We start from the raw sequence: 18,252 nt of genomic DNA, 5'->3' as shown, positions 1-18,252 counted from the left end.
AATGTGAGAAACATATCCCGAATTATGGGGTAGATGACTTCTGTATAGAACAAAACAATCTAAAAATTTTACAAATGCTATTACCATGGTTGTGACTGCCACTAAAACTATAGTTTTAAATAAACCAACGTGGTTTATACGAAATCATACTATTGAAAGACAAAAATAACTCGAACGTCTAGCATACAAAGCCTTAACAATATAGGAGCATTCATTCAAACAAATGAAAATTAATGACACTGATTTAATGAATTTCCCTAGGGACCACACAATAGTTCCTCACATGGATGTTCAAGACTCCTTCTATGGAGGAAAACTTAATGTTATAAGAATTTTATACAACGTAAAAGGAGATAAACTCAATTATTATAGATGTCACATCTTTTTATCCATAGACTAAGATATTGTAAATAACTACTTGGACATCCAAAAATTATAGCTACAAATTTTCTACTTGAAATAATTAGTTTGAAGTTATTAAAGTTTTAGCCCCGAGGAATATTTATCTTCGAGTATTACCTCCGAGAAGTAACGGAAAATTTATTTTCTCTCCATGCAAAATGTCTGTCGATTTAAGAATATCACCACCGTGCAATCACTCGGACGATCAGAGAGCTTTATTGGTTTTTATAGGCTACAGAAGAGGTGAAAAAGCAGTAGAGTGTAACCATAAATAACAAATTTGTTAAATTTATCATTTTCCTGAAAGATTTACACAACTGTTTAAACATTATACAGAGATTTCTAAAATAAAATAGTTTAAAGTGACCTCCTCACTGTGTTACATCAGAGGCCAAGTAGAAGTATATTGAACACATTGTTGAAAAGAAAAGAGTGCAACTGTTCTTTGAATTAAATCCAGGCAGAAAGTCAGTTGCAAAACGTTGTCTTAACTCTTTCTGGGATTGTTGGGGGTATGTCGGAGGATAAATAATAACTGACCTACATAACGTCTGTTAAAGCAAGAAAAGCGACCATGATGTCATAGTTTAGTAAAGTGTCACCAGAGGGTACAAACTTCCTTATGGAAGGCTGAAATTAGAATTCGATATCAGACAGGCGGTCATAATGGATGATTACGTAATAGTACCATAAAAGTAACAGCGTGTTTTAGGTCGCCATGACTCACACAAATGCATGTCTAAACAATAAAATTAATTAATGAAATTTTCATAAAAAATACGTTTAGTACTAATTCATTTGTAATTAATTCGGTCTAAAAATGACTCTCAACACTGATTAATTAGATAATTTATATTAGTTAATTAAATAATTTATAATCAATATATCCTAAACATAGGTTTAACTAATTCATTTATAATTAATTCGTCATAACAAATGCTTAATGCTCATTTATTAGTTAATTAAATTTCCTGTCTTATTTGACGTAACTTGATAATAATTGTATGCATTTCACCACACACACAATACATATTTGTAGTTAATATCATCCGACAAAGGAAAATATGATACAATGTTTAAAACTTTGACTTTATACAATAAAATAATTAACACGTTTTACAAAGGCGGAATCCTAAAAGGTACATTACATTTCCTTATCATTAATTATCCCTATAGGGATAATACGATAATTAAACTTACTCATTTCCTGTTCTAAAATGACTATTTTACTCAATCTGACACGTACAATACATGACTATATGTTTAAATTACCCGAAAAGGGGCGATATCATGCAATAATTAAAATCTATACCTTATACATTTTACATCGTCAATAAAACGTTTATTACACAAATTACCTTCACAAGTTTATAACAAAATATTTTTACGTTACTTAATCTTACATGAGTTTAAAAGGGTTGATTTCCTTATATGAACAATGTTTAAAATATTAGTGTAATTTTTGAATAATATCACAATATTCACATTATTAATTGCTATTATACAATAAGTGACATGATTATAATAAGTTTTCAAAAACGTTATTTAACGTTAACATTTGAATAAGATTACAACTCATGGAGAATGAACAAACATTTCACAATACTACATAGTTAGTCCAAGAACCAAATGACTAAAATTTTTAGTAAAATGAATTATACGATTTAGTTATTGTCATATACACACTTAACATTAGTTGCTATAATAATTTTATAATAATTGACAAACGTTTACAAACTTCTAAATATAACCAATTAGACCAAAATTATCATACATAATATATTCAATAGTCAATTCTACATGTATACATTATATATTAGTTACTGAAATTAAAAAGTGTTTTGTTTAACGTTTAAATGATTAATTTATTACTCAGCATAGATTAGGACGAAAACTATTGGCCCCGCATAGCCAGGTGGATATGGCGCTCGACTCGTAACCTGAAGGTCGTGAGTTCGAATCCTCGTCTCACCAGACATGCTCGCCATTTCAGCCGTGGGGGCGTTATAACGCGACGGTAAATTTCACTATTCGTTGGAGAAAAAAAAGTAGTCCAAGAGACGGCGGTGATGACTAGTTGCCTTCCCTCGAGTCTTTTACTGCTAAACTAGGAACAGGTAGCGCAAATAGCCCTTGTGTATCTTTGTGCGAAATTCAAAACAAACATACTACAATTACATATATTATATATAAAGAGGGAAAATATATAAAAGCAGACGTAGATGGTAAAATAGAGAGACTCAGCGTTAATATAGGAAGAACAGGTCTTAAAAACAAACAAATCATTATAGCTGGATAGATAGGTTTTAATTTGTGCATCGATACCAGTTTAAGTATTTGTGAGGATTGCAAGCTTTAAAAGATCCTCTTCCAGGAATGAGATTAGTGAACTGTTTACGATGAAGCATTAGCACTTTTAAGAATAGTATATAACAGGAACAAAACTAAGGCTTCAGCAGCCACACGATACTTCCCATGACGTGAGCTTTCTAATAAAAAGACCTGAGAAGCTCGGATTTCTGCTAGAAGTAGAATGTACGAGCAAGTCATGTTTGTTTGTTTGTTTTTCAATTTCGTGCAAAACTACACGAGGGCTATCTGGGCTAGCCGTCTCTAATTTTGCAGTATAAAACTAGAGGGAAGGCAGTTAGTCACCACCACCCACCGCCACAACTCTTGGGCTACTCATTTGCCAACGAATAGTGAGATTGACCGTCACATTATAACGCCCCCACGGCTAAAAGGGCGAGCATGTTTGATGTAACAGGGAATCGAACCCGTTACTCTGAGATTACGAGTCGAGTGCCCTAATCACCTGGCCGTGCCGAGCCTTCGGGCAGGTCTCATGCAAGGAAATTGTACTTTGTTAGCAGCTAGTTCTTCAGATGAACAAAATATAAAAGAATGTCATATATTCACGTAATATAATCATACAATTATGAGGTGGGAGGGGGTTGATAAGCGTAAGTTAGGCCTTCATTGTTAGTCTATTACGGCTTTGAAAAAGTTGTCTTCAATTTTAGCACAAATCTTGACTATTAATTACATGATTCTTTGTGTTTTTATTTTGATTTCAGGATTAAAATGATAACGGCAAAGCGACTGGCTGAATTAATAACTACTATTCTGATTTATATATATCTGTACAAACTTCGAGAACGTTTATGTTAAACATAACGATTCCGGAATATATAAATTCGGTAATAAAACTTGCTAAAAATTGTGTGTTATTCTACAGCTGTACAAACACCTTCATATTTTAATAAATTGTGTGTGTGTGTGTGTGGTGTACACACACACAGAGAGAGAGAGAGAGAGAGAAAGATGTTAAAAAGGCTTGAACTATAAGTAATTCATCTGTAAAAAATCAAATATAATAAGATACAGCCCAAGTATAATAAAAGGATTTATGAATCTGAGTCTCAATGTAATAATAAGCATTAATGTTTAGACAAATATCAGGCCACAGTAATCAAAGTAATATTGATTTAAGTTTAACTGCACGTCTGAAAAATTATAAACACAACAAAGCATCTTTCTTATTAAAAAGTACACCTATTTACCCCAATATAAATTCATTTTGCGTATAAACTTATTTATTTATTAAACAAAAACTGACAATTCATATTTGTTTCGCTCGAAATTTTTGTATTTCACACATTTTAACACCTGGCTTTTTCCAATAATGAGTTTGTAACTACACCTTATGGTATAAAACCAAGAGACATTCAATCGAAAATACGTACATAGCATTTTTAAAATATATATAGAGCCTTCAAAAGCATCAGATACGAAAGTTTTCTTGTTCTACATTATTAAATTACGTCGTTTGGGAAAGACTAACCATACAATATCTTATGCAAAAAAAAGAGCTTTGTCTGGCTTTAGTTCAAGTATGAAGATTGCCTATCACTCTTTTAACGCACTCGCAGCTAAAAATGCAGAGTTAATTCAGTGGTATCGCGGCGTAAACCTTTTACCTTATACTGTTAAAGCAGAGTTTCGACCTTCCTGGGTTATCTTAAAGTTAACAAAAAGACTTTTCAACTGTCCGTGGTCGAGCACATGTCTCAGGTACGAGTTGCAAACTCTCTCTTTCTTAACCTGAAGCTGACCTACGAAGGTCGAAACGTTGTTCTCTGCTTTAACAGTAAAATTGTGAATACCCATACTAGCCGTTCTGAGATACATTTTTATTTCAAGTGGGTTTCTCGTCAAGAAAAATCTAACCTCTTTTTACACAGTCCTGTACACTAGACCATTAGACAAATCCCGATCGAAACCTCAATTTTATGAGGAACTATTTCCTCGTGACGATCTGGTCGTTTTTTGTTTTTTAACAAGTGATAAAAGTTATACTGCTAAGTAAAAAAATCAGTACTCTTAATATTTAAACTTAATGGTTTTATTCATTTTACAACAATTAGTCTCGCATAAGACTTGTGTTTAAAAGATTCTGGGTATAGACGGTGATTATAAGACAAAAGGTCGAAACAATATTAGTCAAGGGAATTGCGAAAACAAAAAACGAAAATCAATCAAAATCAAAGAAAAATAAAATAATAATTAAGAGCTTTTAAAATTCGTCAACTATATTCAGATATTCTCTAAAATAAAAGTATGAAAGAGAAGTAATTTGGAGAAGTAATCTGCACAAGAAAAATAAACTAGACCATTTATAAACCCATAATTAATTATTAATTAGAGAAATAAGTAATTTTATACGAGAAAGAATCATTTCTTCATTTGTAGTTACAAACGGTTATAAAATTTTTGTAACTTAATTGAAAGCTGTATTTTGGGAATTAAGCGGTATTTGGTTTAGAAAATCTGGTTCAGAACAATTATTTTAAGACAGACATTTTAACTCAGTTGTGCTAAATAGTAATTGATGTTGTAACCAGTCTCTTTTCTTTTTCATGTTGTGAAACACGTCGAACTGTAAAACCCAGTTCGCTATTTAAACCAGTGAATCAATTCAAACAATAATTTATTATTATTACTACTGTACATTACATATATATTAACATATGAAATATAACATACAATTAGCAATCAGAAAATCCAGTTCACTTTGCAAATTAAAAAGTGCAAATTATCGTCATATTCATTTACTGCAAATCGTTAATATTATCAAAAAACTGTCTCCCCTTGAGACAGCAATAAATATACAGATTCATGACGCTAACACCAGGGGTTCGATTCCCCTCCGTGGACACAACAGATAGCCCGATGTGCCTTTGCTATAAGAAACAGCACACCTAAAACAGCGAAACAAACATCAATGTGACCTAATTCCGTTTTAAATATATTTTTAAATTTCCTTATTCATGTCTATTTTTTCCTATAACCTTACATCTGTCTCAATGTCAAAATACTCACTTCTAAAAGTAGTTATTTATCGGTATACATTTTCACATATACATCACCACTTAAAAACTATAAATTGTATCTCAAAATACTTGATTATATTCATCGCTATCATACAATTCAAAAGACTAAAGGTGCTTGAACTAGTGGAATAGCAAATTGGGTCAAATGTCGATATCCTTCAGGTTACACGATAGAAACGGTTGATAGTGTATAAATACTTCTATTGGAAAAAAATGTTAAATAATTTTGAATAGATTAATCTGAATATTATGGTACTCAGGATGAAATTCAAAGTGAAAAATCAGTTAATTATGACCTTTCCGTCAGAAAGGTCGCAACATTTTGATCACATTAAAACAAAAACATTTTTCAAGTTTCAACTTTCGGAAGGTTACGTGAAATCATATGATCTAATACTTACAATTTGTAAATTGTAAGCTGAAATCTTCTTATGTAGTTATCACTGCTACCAAATATCTATAAGACCTCACTGCTCTAGAACTTTGTAAGTCAAAAAAAGGCTAAAGTAAGGAACCAATGTCAAGATCACGTTACCCATATCATTGCCGTTTACAAGACAGTCACGCTCATTGTAACCTTCCTTGTGCTAATCGATAGCAAACGATCGATAATCATACGCGTAGATAGACTAGCCTCTAGCGGCATGTATCTTTTGTTGGGCGGAAGAAAATGGCTTGAACAATGGGTGAAAAAATAACCTAAACGTTTCAAGCATTAAACAATTAATTATGGTGAATTTGACTTTTACAGCTTTCATTTTAAAGTTTGTTTCCTATATCTTCCATCAAAATTAGCATATACAAACTTTATCTGGTAGAAAGCCATAAGTTTTTGTTGGTTTATTTTTCTAAATATGTTCTTTTTTTCAAACATATTTATGGACTTTAGTAACATGAGTATAGTTAGGTTAATTATTTTTCTGTTTTCAAATATTAATAGTATGTTGAAGTTATTTATATCTAGCTAATACATATTTTTATTGTACACAATCTAATGAAAAACGCCTTAGGTGTGAAAAAAGATGAGGCCAAAAATAGGATCCAGCATTCCTCTTAAAGGTGAATATTATTGTTTGTAATTAAGCACAAAGCTATGCAATGATCTATCTGTGGTCTGCCCATCACAGGTATCAAAACCCAGTTTCTAGCATTGTGAATCCGAAGACATTCCGCTATGCTACTTGGGGGATACGCGATTTAAAGAAATGAAATTAAAATTAGCGGACAAACTGGTAGTACACTTATATCATTTTTTTTTTTCACAGCTAAGGTGTTTTTCATAAGATAACATGATATTTTGTTAATACACACCAACAAACCCAAACAACTAAAAAAAGTGACTCTCGGTAGCAACAAACATTAGTTTTAGGATCGCAACCTTGCTATTCAGAACAGACCCCTATTTTACAGAACTGACCAGAGTCTTTAAAATATACGATGGTATTTTTTCCTCTCTAACACAGTGTTAATAATTTACTTTATAGTAACGCCATGGAAACTAAATTAACAATTTCTTGACATCACCCATATACAGGTGTATCAACCATCATTATTTACGCTGATTGTTTTAACTAATATCACATGATGCTAAAGACTCTTTTATTAGGAGAATTTCGAAAAAAATTAGTCAAATTTACCTAAAAATTGAAAATAAATAATGAATAATAACCATCAACCTGTATGGTTCTTTTGAAGATTTGAGCTAGAAACTGCTATCTAGTTTGCTTGGGTTAATCATTATCTGCACATGCTTTCATCCTATAGTTGTGCTGCTATAAATTAGCTAACTTTAATCTGAATGACAAAAAAACCAAAAAAAAGTTCCACTTTTACTTTTATTAAAAACTGTAATAAATATTTTAGACCCATAACTCGTGTGATTCTTTTTGCAAAGGCACACGTGCGCAAAAATGTTAGTCAAAATCTTGAGTTTTTATTAAATAACTATGTACATGTGGCTTTTATTTAAATCAAATCGAGCACTTAATTGCAGATTGTAAATATCTATTATTGTACCAAATTTGGAGAAAAAGTCCTTAAAAGTTAAGTATGTTTTTTATCAAATAAAGTTTTCATACTTGCCGGACAAAGAAAACAAAAAGGACGAAATTCAATCGAAATTAGAGAAATTTTATATCTGGTGTATTTCTTAATGGATAACATTGAAATAAATTTGGTGTGTGAGTTAAGGGTCCTGTAAAGCACATCGACTGAAAATATGCGATAGTTTAGATTATCACAGCCCAAGCTATAAAAAGTGGAAAATTGACAAATTATCATTCCTATTAATAATGACACACAGTGTGTCCTGTAGGTTATTTCGCACGCATGACATTCTACCATGTGTCTTGGTAACTTTCGCTTCCCTCTTATTTCTTTTTTTTTTTAATGTAATATGTTGATTTAGAATTTATATTTTAACCTATAATGTCTCCAAATAAATGTTTTGGTCATTTCTATAAGATAAAACACTTTGGAGATGGCGATAAACTCGATACAACTCTTAATCCGATAAAAATTTGGTAAGTGAACCCTTTTCAGAATGATAGGTTATAATGTCATGTTTATAATTTTTGGAAATTCAAAAGCAAAAGCAGCTGAATATATTTAACTTAATATCTTTAATGCACCATCGATTCTTAAAGTATTTTGGGAGAAAATGTAGTTTCTTTTTTTATTCTAAACAATAACTACAGGAAAGTATGTGTTATCTATACCCACATGTGAATAGTTTGCGTTTACGTAGTTATAAAGATAAGGACGAAATTGCTCGCACAAATACTTGTAATATATTTATTATACATATACATGCATTTTCTTTTAAAATATCAATAGATGAAATTATATACCTTCTTTGTTATTATTTTACAAATGCTAAATATAAAAAGTTGTGTGTATATAAAACAAATTTTTATTTCAACTGATAGCTAGTGAAAATACAGTTGAGATTTATTATAGGAAAACACAAATTTAACGATTGCTTGGCAAAATATATACGTAAAGTATTGAATAAGTCACAACATACAATATGTTTTACTGCAGGAAACAATTTTCCCTAAGCGGTTTTGCTTTCAGCATTAAGAATTATTACTTCTATGTGTGATTGTTTCAGTTCTCCACACAAAGCTGCAAAAGGACCATCTAAGTTTGACATCACTAATTTTAAATTGTCCATTTGATAGATCACCTTAAAAGTCATGTTTTATAGGGCCACGATTCTCTATAGTTGGTTTCGTGACTGGTTGACCATAAATTTCAGCAATAAACGGACAGCACACAATTCACTTGTTTTAAATAATATATATTCAAAACATTTAGATTAAATTATACTAGAATACACTTTTAAGAGATATATGTTCTTCTCTATATCTGTTTGTGAAATACAAGCTGTGAAACTCACTTTATAAATCACCTGTTACAGCTAAACTGACACACATTCTAACTTCACTTTCAGTAATTTAACTTCCATTAACTTGGTCGTCTATACATTTGTTTTGCCTGACTAAAGCCTAGAAGGATCTTCAAATTACAGGATTTTATGATGACAATACTTACGAGAAAATTGCAACGAGAAAAATTCACAAAGTTCGAGTGACATAGAATCAATTCACAACAAATGAATGACGCAACAAAATGATCAGTAAACAGTTACATAAGCAAAACTCAGATATTTATCGCTTCTAAAAACAACTTTCTTGAACGATCGCACAATATAAAATAAATAATACACTCGTATTAAAAATGAACATTAGTGTAATCTAACATCCAAATATTTAGATTAAGACTGAATCCAAGCAGTTATTTGTTTTTCATTGACACAATTTCGTATTGGTGGAACTTAAACATGAAATAATAATAACAATATTAAACGAGCGATCTAAACAATGAGTGTAAAAAGCCTTGCTTCGCATGTCTCAAATTTGTTTTTGGATACAATTCCTTTGGGAACACAGTGGTATGTCTGCGGACTAATACTATTAAAAACCGGGTTTCCAAAGCCGGTGTAAGCACAGCCCAGATAGACCTTTGTGTAATTTGGTGCATAACAAACAAACCATTTCTTTTGCCATCCATGCTGGATGCTGAATCATATCGTTGACTACGCAATTCATTTACTGCTAATACAACATACAGTTATGCCATTGAAAGGCTCCACATAATGAGTAAATACTTCGTCAACAAGAACAGAGCAGAAATCTGCTTTTTTTTTTACTTCATCACCTATGTTTACTCGAATTAAATTATATCCTAAGATATTCACTATGTGAATAGTTAGATAAATATATACATTTTTTCCTGTGGGATGATAGTAATAAGCTTTCAATGTGTCAGAAAGGTCAGAGAATTACCAGAATTTTAGGAAGAATTTACATCTTCGATATTGCCATGAAATGTCAAGCTTTGTCTTCTTAAAAACAAAATGGCACGAATACTATGATGGAGAACATGTTTGTTTTGTGTTATATGTTAGTAATAAATATCAATCTCAGTGGATGATGAATATTCAATGGTAAACTTCAAAGCATCATCAACCTGCATAGAATCATAATAAAACAGCTCAGAATGGTTCCTTAAAGAAAATTTTTTTAAAGCTGTGGATACATCCATGATAACCAAGACTGTAATGAACATTTTATGTACAGTTGACTTGTTTTAATACATTATTTTAAAATAAATGGACTGGATCATGTTTCTTTTGTTTGCTGTTGACGTTTATTGCCAAACATCATAGACACGATCTTTATTTATATTTAGTATGTCAGTGAAAAGATGATCTTAACTACAAGATCTCCAAGTTGAGGAATGTTTCGTTATTCGTAACAACATATTTATAGCGCCTGTGGTATGAATACATGTAACTACCACATTCTTTTTCATATGTAACATGTCTTTTGCAGGGGCAGATTAAGAGCCAGATGGGCCTGCAGCTACATTTCACCACCAGGTCTATTATGATTGCGACTAAAGACTAATTTAAAAGAAAACAACTCAAAATATATTTTACTTTTCGAGACAATGGAAACAATACCCACAAATTGAAAAGACTCATCTAAAATTAATTAACAATATTTGATGGTTTTTTTCAGTGGGAAAAGTAGTATTCTAAGACAAAAAAATTTGCGTTTGACAACAAAGCATAATTATAATAAAAATCCACATATACATAATCTCAACAACTTATGCATTCACGTGCACGTTCACAAACACATAAACACGCTCAGGTCACACCGATACATACATAGTATGCCCACCAGTAGTATTACGCCGTGTCATCTGTACATGGTTAAACTACTGTCTTCCTAACTCTTTTTGTAGTAAAGACATGAGCTGTAAGTTTCATATAATCCAAATTCGTAACTGACGTTTACTCATGCAACTATTCTATTGTCTGGTGCAATTGACATTGCTTCAGTTATTGTTAAGAAAGTCCAAATTTTATACTGAGCAACATAATCTCAACAAGTCGTTTGCCCTTTTATCTCTTATTCAGGTAATTTATGCACAAATGTCTTGAAAGATCTTAGCAAATTAAAAACTGCACTTTAAGGCTCAGATTTAATCCAACTGAGTACTCTTTGTCATTGGAGACCTTAATTTTTCAAGCACATCATGTAGGGTCCAGCACAAATGTGTTGAAGCTCAGTAAAACACAAAAAGGCAAATAATATACAAGTTTCACTATAGCGGTCCATAATGTATTGTTTAAAGAAAATGGGGAAACAGAGCATAACGGGAAACAAAGTTTACGAAAGTGATTCTTCTTTTTGATCAAGATTTACATGCCAACATATTTTCTGCTCATATTATCGTAAAATTGTCCAAAAAAATCTTTTATCCTGTATGGTTGTTTATGTGCAAGAATGTGACAAATCTCTCCGTAAGTCCATCGTCTGAAAAGTATCTAAAAATTATAGCCAGGTTATCTGTATGGGATATGTCTAAAGTAGAACCAACAGACATTAAATGAGGCTTGGATGTTTTAATTTCCTTTGTAACTTTGGTAAGAACTTCTTTGTGCAAGATGTCTACGAATTCTTCACAAACAGTTGAGCATAAATAGGAAAATTACGTTTTCTCTTATTTTTTACGTTTTCTAATGTGTTTATGTGGAAATATACCATACTCAGCTTATAGCTCCAGTATTCCTAAGTAATTGCTGTTAGGCACCAAATAAACCACTTTATCTCTTCTTCTGAATGGTAGCCCGCTGGATAATAGAAACTTTATGACTGAGAAGATATGCCTTAAAACCTGGTGCCAGTATATTATTTCTCTGACTCCATTTGCTTTATTAGAGTCTTGTCCATTCATCCATTAAGTTTTCACAAGCAACTTTCATGCAGCGAATTTGTTTCTTGCCGACCAAAGTCATTTGCAGCATATTTCTAGCTAGAATAAACAGCTATTCTTAGCAAAGAAGTTTCAACTGCTGTTAATAACAATTTGTATATAGCACATAAGACGTTAACCTTCGATGGTTAGTAGCAAAACCAGTATCTTCTTAACCTTTTCTCCATTCAATTGCTTGTGATAAATATCTTTAAGCATTGATGTTTATACTTGTATTTTGGAACCGATTTCATAGATGCACTGAAGTCAGCTTCGACTTACTGGCAAGATATAATCTCCAATGTACAAACAAAATATCTCATTTCGTGAGGAACTTGATTCTAAATCCTACTTTTAAACGTAAATAATAGGTTAGTATCTTCATTACCATTGCAATAATTGATTTATTCCTTTGGTAGGGACATAATTCAACTTGATGAGGTTGGCAATCATTGGCATTCAAAGATTTTATATCTACATTGTTGTTTCCATTGTGTTGATTGGCGAGAGTTTCGGAAGCAGAAGATGAAGTTCGTAAATCTGTTAGCTTATTAGTGTTAGCTGTTACTTTCTTTAATTTCTTCTCCCTCTCTCCTTGACTTTAGCTTTTTCAATCACTTTTATCTTTGTATATCAGCTGATAAGAGTAACATGGATACTTAGCAAACAATATGTATTTGCAAGTATAAGCATACTTTTATGTGTATGTGTGAAAGAGTGAAAGAGAAATGCCAAAATGAGCTACGCAATACTTTATAACACATTGTCGCATTTCTTCCTCTAACCTTACCTCGAAATTTTCAGATTTTGTGTTTGGATGACTTGTATATATTTTTTCGATTTATGTGATGTATGTCAAGTTATCAAAGAATTTTATAAGCTCACAAATGATTAAACACTTGTACAAAATAACAATTTGCACAACACAAGCAGTTGATACAATATGTCCAAAATATTGAATACTGTTCCTTACGTTGTCAGCAATAATTTAACTCATTGCTTGAACAAAATCCAAATCCTTTGAGAATGAAGAATCAAAGATACAGATATCTTCAATGTATCCAAGCAATTTAAGAGAAATAATATCTAATCCTACTGCTTGTTATAACCTATTATTATTTATCTTAGACGAGCCTTTAGAGATTTATCAAATTTGTAATGTTCACCAACCAGACTGATACACAGTTTTCTTTCTTAAAACAAATATGTTTTAATATATAAACAATAATACAATTTATAATAACGGTTATTACAAATAATTATTTTATATACAAAAGTTTTACAAATTTACAAAGAATACTTTTAACTGGTCTGGAACTTAATATTTTATCGACGGTTCTTGAAGTGTGAACTAATTTCGAGTTGATATTGGTACAATTCTTAACAGAGAACTAGCTAGCTCTACATCTCCACTTATTGCACGTCGGGATTTCGCTACTGAAGTTATATAATAGCTTCATAGAAATACTAAGGTCTGATGGTAATCTGCTGAAACTAAACGGTTTGTAATGTTCGAAATCTATAAATGTTCCTCGTCAAATATCTGTTGTTTCACGATTGGTAAACGTTAATCACAATTATAGCTTCCGAGATTTATAGTATACTAACTGTAGTAAACCAACAATAGATACTGTCTCTTGACGCGTCGCTTTATAAACATTAAAGCGAGGTTCCAGACATTTCAATTGACCCAGAAGTACGCTGGTGCTTTCGAAAAACATACACTGCTAGCAAAATCTTAAGGCCAATGAACATAAAGAAAAATATGCATGTTGCGTTGTTAGACTCAACCACTTATTTGAGTAGAGCTTCGAAAGATGACAATAAGAAAAGGCAAAATAAAAATAAAAAACCTTCTTAGCATTTAATAGGGAAAATTTAATAGAAACATTTCATTTTAGCATTTGAATGCTAAAAATGCGTAATAAAGTGCTTTCGAACTATGGATTTATTCTTGATAATGGCGGAGATTGTGGAGAAGTTGTTTGTTTTGACGATTCCAGTAAAATCGAAACTCTGATTGAGAATATTGATGCAGATGATTCTGAGAACGCGGAAAGTTTTGTGAACGTTGACAAGAATGTTTTAACAGAAATTGATGAAATTGATTTAAAATCTATAATAGAATCGCAAGATGGTAACAGTGTGAGAGATTCAGAAGATGAGATGAACAAAATGGAAAAGATAGTGAGGAAATAGAAATTCCTACTTCATCGCAAGTGTTAAATTATATTAACGCTATCAGATCGTATGCAACAATGAAGAGAAAAAATGAACTTCATGAAAATGCCGTAAAATTGGCATTCTCTTTTAACCGCATGAGAAAGCCAATTAAAAAACGAAACAGTTGAAATTGAACACTTTCTTCAAATAAATATGATTAAGATTCTGTGTACTTATGTATATTTTGAATGTTTGTGTCTGTTCTTATTCTAATAAATATGGCGTAAACAGTGTAACAACTTTATTCACAAATGTCTCACTTCCCTTGAGTTAAGTAAGTGTAACGTTCCACTCAAAAATTATATATGATTAAGGAAATGTATGTTCACTGTGTCTAAACCGGAAATTTTACTCGGTCCCGTGCGATTCCGCCTCCGACAGGTTTTACTGTAATACTTTAACTGTTAACCTTATATTGACAAACCATTATATAGATCTTTATATTGGCTTACTGTAGAAGCGCTGACACATGGATTTCGTGACCCAAATGTATTTGACAATACTGCCTAATCAAAGCCGGATTAGGCTAGAGTGAGGCCTGTAGTTTGTTTGTTTGTTTTTGAATTAAAAAGTGTTCCATCTATATTTTGTTTAATCAGAAACAATCTATGGACTTTTCTCTTTCGCTTAAAGTGCATAACAAAATGAACAATTCACTTTTATTAACATAACTATAGCCTTTAAAATAATTACTTTTAACAGTCCTGTTATGAAAACTAAATAATAATTAAATATTACATAACTAAATGTTTGTTTGTTTGTTTTTTGAATTTCGCACAAAGCTACTCGAGGGCTATCTGTGCTAGCCGTCCCTAATTTAGCAGTGTAAGACTAGAGGAAAGGCAGCTAGTCATCACCACCCACCGCCAACTCTTGGGCTACTCTTTTACCAACGACTAGTGGGATTGACCGTCACATTATAACGCCCCCACGGCTGAAAGGGCGAGCATGTTTGGCGCGATGGGGATGCGATCCCGCGACCCTCATAACTAAATAAACTAAGGAATAACTCTTACACTAAACAGTCTTGCGTACTCAACATATGCTGTGTCGTGTGTATAGTTACTTGTATGTAATATTCATTTTTCTCTCTGCAGTGTGCATTATGTTTCGGTGGATGTATGTACAAATACAAAACCCAGAAATATGATAAATATTGTGATGTGTGATTTTCATATTCGTCTTTTTATTTTGAAGTTAAATGGTATACCAACGCGCTGTCCTGCTGATTTTTATGTACTCAAATGTTGCCAAACCTTGTCCAAAAACGTTTTTCTTCCCTTCTGGTAGTTTTGCGTAATGTATATCTAAATCAGCCTGCATATCGCCAATAAACTGTAAACCAGGCAATGTAAGACAGACGCTGAGAACTGCCAAAGCAAATCATACCGAATCACGTGGAAGAGTAAGTAATGTGCATGTTGATGCACAATATGCACAAGTAAGATCAATTAATTATACTGAAATTTTAAGGAGGGTGCTATGAAAAATATTCTAATAACAAAAATGTACAATTGTTACATTTCTGTCTAAAACATCGTAGCTCATGGCTTTTGCAGTATTCAGAGTAATAATAGTATGCCATTAAGTTTGACGAGAATTTACAGTCACGTTTTCCTACCTTGTAGGATATTTTAAATAAGTGGAGTGGGACTAACGTGCTGATAACTCGCCAAGAAGATAAAGACGCGTGTTTCCTGTCGTATTGTAGCACGCTGCAGATAACTTTCCGACTGTAGTTATTGTACCAAATGACACTGATGTCTTCATTATTTGCATAGCGATGAGCTAGAGCATCAACAACAGGATCTTCTTGAGACAGGGTTGAAGATCATCACGAAACTAGCTAACACATTAGGAAGCGATGTTTGCAAAACAGAAATAGGCTTTTTTCATGCATTGGGTGTGAGCCGGTTAGCTCTTTTGTTGGGAAAGGGAAACTGAGAGCATTGAAACTAATGATAGGGAATCCGAAATTCTTGGACCCTTCTAGATGAAATATTCAATATGGATAATTGATAATCCTGTGTGAAGAAGTCTATTGATTTTGAACCCAGCCCAAAATTCACAAAGAATATCTTCGATTTTTTTTTTGTCACCATAAAATGTCTAAAGTGTCTCAACAAACCATCATGAGAGTTAGTATAGACAAGCAACTTTTCTATAGGAAGAAGCCTATTGATTTTGAGCCAAGCCGGTAGAGACTATGTGGATATCTTATAAAAGTTGGATGTGCCACTCACTGAAATACTGGACATCAAGATGTGGGCTTTTGTAACTCATTTTTTACAGAGAAGCATTGAAGCAAGTCCAACCTAATGTAAAATACATTTTGTTAAATTTACCTAGGATTTTGATGCCCAGATGCAAAATAATTTGCATTTTTGGTGTTTTGAGATGAAGTGACTAAAACCTTTAAAATGGTTAACAAAAGCCACTTATCTATGGATCTCAAATGTCCATCACATATTTTCAGATACTTCAGATTATATTTATATTTATTTGAAGTTAAGCACAAAGCTACACAAAGGATTATCTATGCTCTGCCCACTACTGGTATGGAAACCCGGTTTATAGCATTGTAAGTCCATAGACGAGAAAATTTTTATACTGTCACTAGAACAAACTCGAAAAAAAAAATATAGTTTTAACGAAAAATGTTTTGATATATACATGTATGAAATTTCAGGCACGCGATAACCAAAACCAAAAATCTCTAAGACGAAATTAAATATTTTGTTTATAAGAAAAAGCATTTCACAAGAAAATGTCTAAAAATTCACAACTTAAAATATAACCCAAATACTAAAGCAAATTATTATTTTGTAAACACAAAAGCTATTATATTGAATGCGTTGTTATTGTTGCTTTAAAGTAAGCACAAAACTACACAATGGGCTATGTGTGCTCTGTTCATCACGGACATCGAAACCCGGTTTTTAACGTTATAAGTCTGCAGACATACCACTCTGCCACTTGGGGGTTATAGGATGTGTGTACCAAATTTCATGCAATGAATTTATATATTTAGGTATGAGAACAAAATAATCTTAAGTCACACAAGGTCACCTGTGCGGTCCTGATAGGGTTAATATACTTCTAATGTGAAATCACAAGTATGCCACTACGCAGTTATAAAATTACTCCTTATATTCGAATGTTTGCTTGTTCTAACTTCGAATGAGGTAGTTATGATTAAAACTAAAGCATTTGCAATTGACTACTACATCACACACTGTTGAAATAGGTAAAATTATCTAAATATATCTTAGAATATAATTAAAGAAAACATAAAATCTCCCAATTTTGATTTAAATTTCTAATTTAATAAATATTTTCTCCAACACATTTTTCCTATTTATTCTCCTGGTTTGATTTCCCTCCCCTGAGCGCAGATAGCCCTCGAGTGGCTTTGCGCGAAATTCAAAATAAACAATAAAAATAAACCCTCCCCTGAATGAGAGATTTCCCTCAGTCTGAATTCCCAAAATTGTACCAGGACTCTAGATAAGCTCCCCTAACCTAATTATTTTTCAAAACAAAATATTTTAGTAACGGTTATGTAATAACAGTTTCTATGACAATAGTTAGCCAAGGAAGATACCACATGTTTTGACAGAACCTTGGTCTGTCCACTACCTGTTACAATTCCACTAATGCCTAGACATCCGTAAATAAACACTTGCCCTTTTTGTCATTGTATTGTACTTGTATTTTTGTAAATAAAATTTGCTTTTACTTATCGAACTATTCATGTGAAGTTTGTTTTCTAAATTATCACAGTTGTGGCTTGGAGAGATCGTTATACTTTGTAATATGATATTCTCTGAACCTCCAACGAGCAGGCCAAATTAAATAATCCTCACGCAAGTCGTTTTTTCCGAGATATTTTGGTACTATGATA

At 32.2% G+C, this 18,252-nt stretch overlaps 1 protein-coding gene across 1 annotated transcript in view; it reads right to left on the bottom strand.

Moving 5' to 3' along the window:
* The window catches only part of LOC143258690 (hyccin-like), a 76,958-nt gene extending 70,606 nt beyond the window's left edge, over nt 1–6,352 (bottom strand). Inside the window, exon 1 of the mRNA XM_076518107.1 lies at nt 6,197–6,352. The gene's annotated coding sequence lies outside the window, so the exon portion shown is untranslated. The remainder of the gene's footprint in view (nt 1–6,196) is intronic.
* Between the last annotated feature and the right edge of the window lie 11,900 nt (nt 6,353–18,252).

The sequence above is a fragment of the Tachypleus tridentatus genome, chromosome 8, assembly GCF_004210375.1.
Source record: "Tachypleus tridentatus isolate NWPU-2018 chromosome 8, ASM421037v1, whole genome shotgun sequence".
Taxonomy (NCBI): Eukaryota; Metazoa; Arthropoda; class Merostomata; order Xiphosura; family Limulidae; genus Tachypleus; species Tachypleus tridentatus.
Note: the sequence above shows the minus strand (reverse complement) of the source record. Positions and strands in the feature narration are given on the sequence as shown.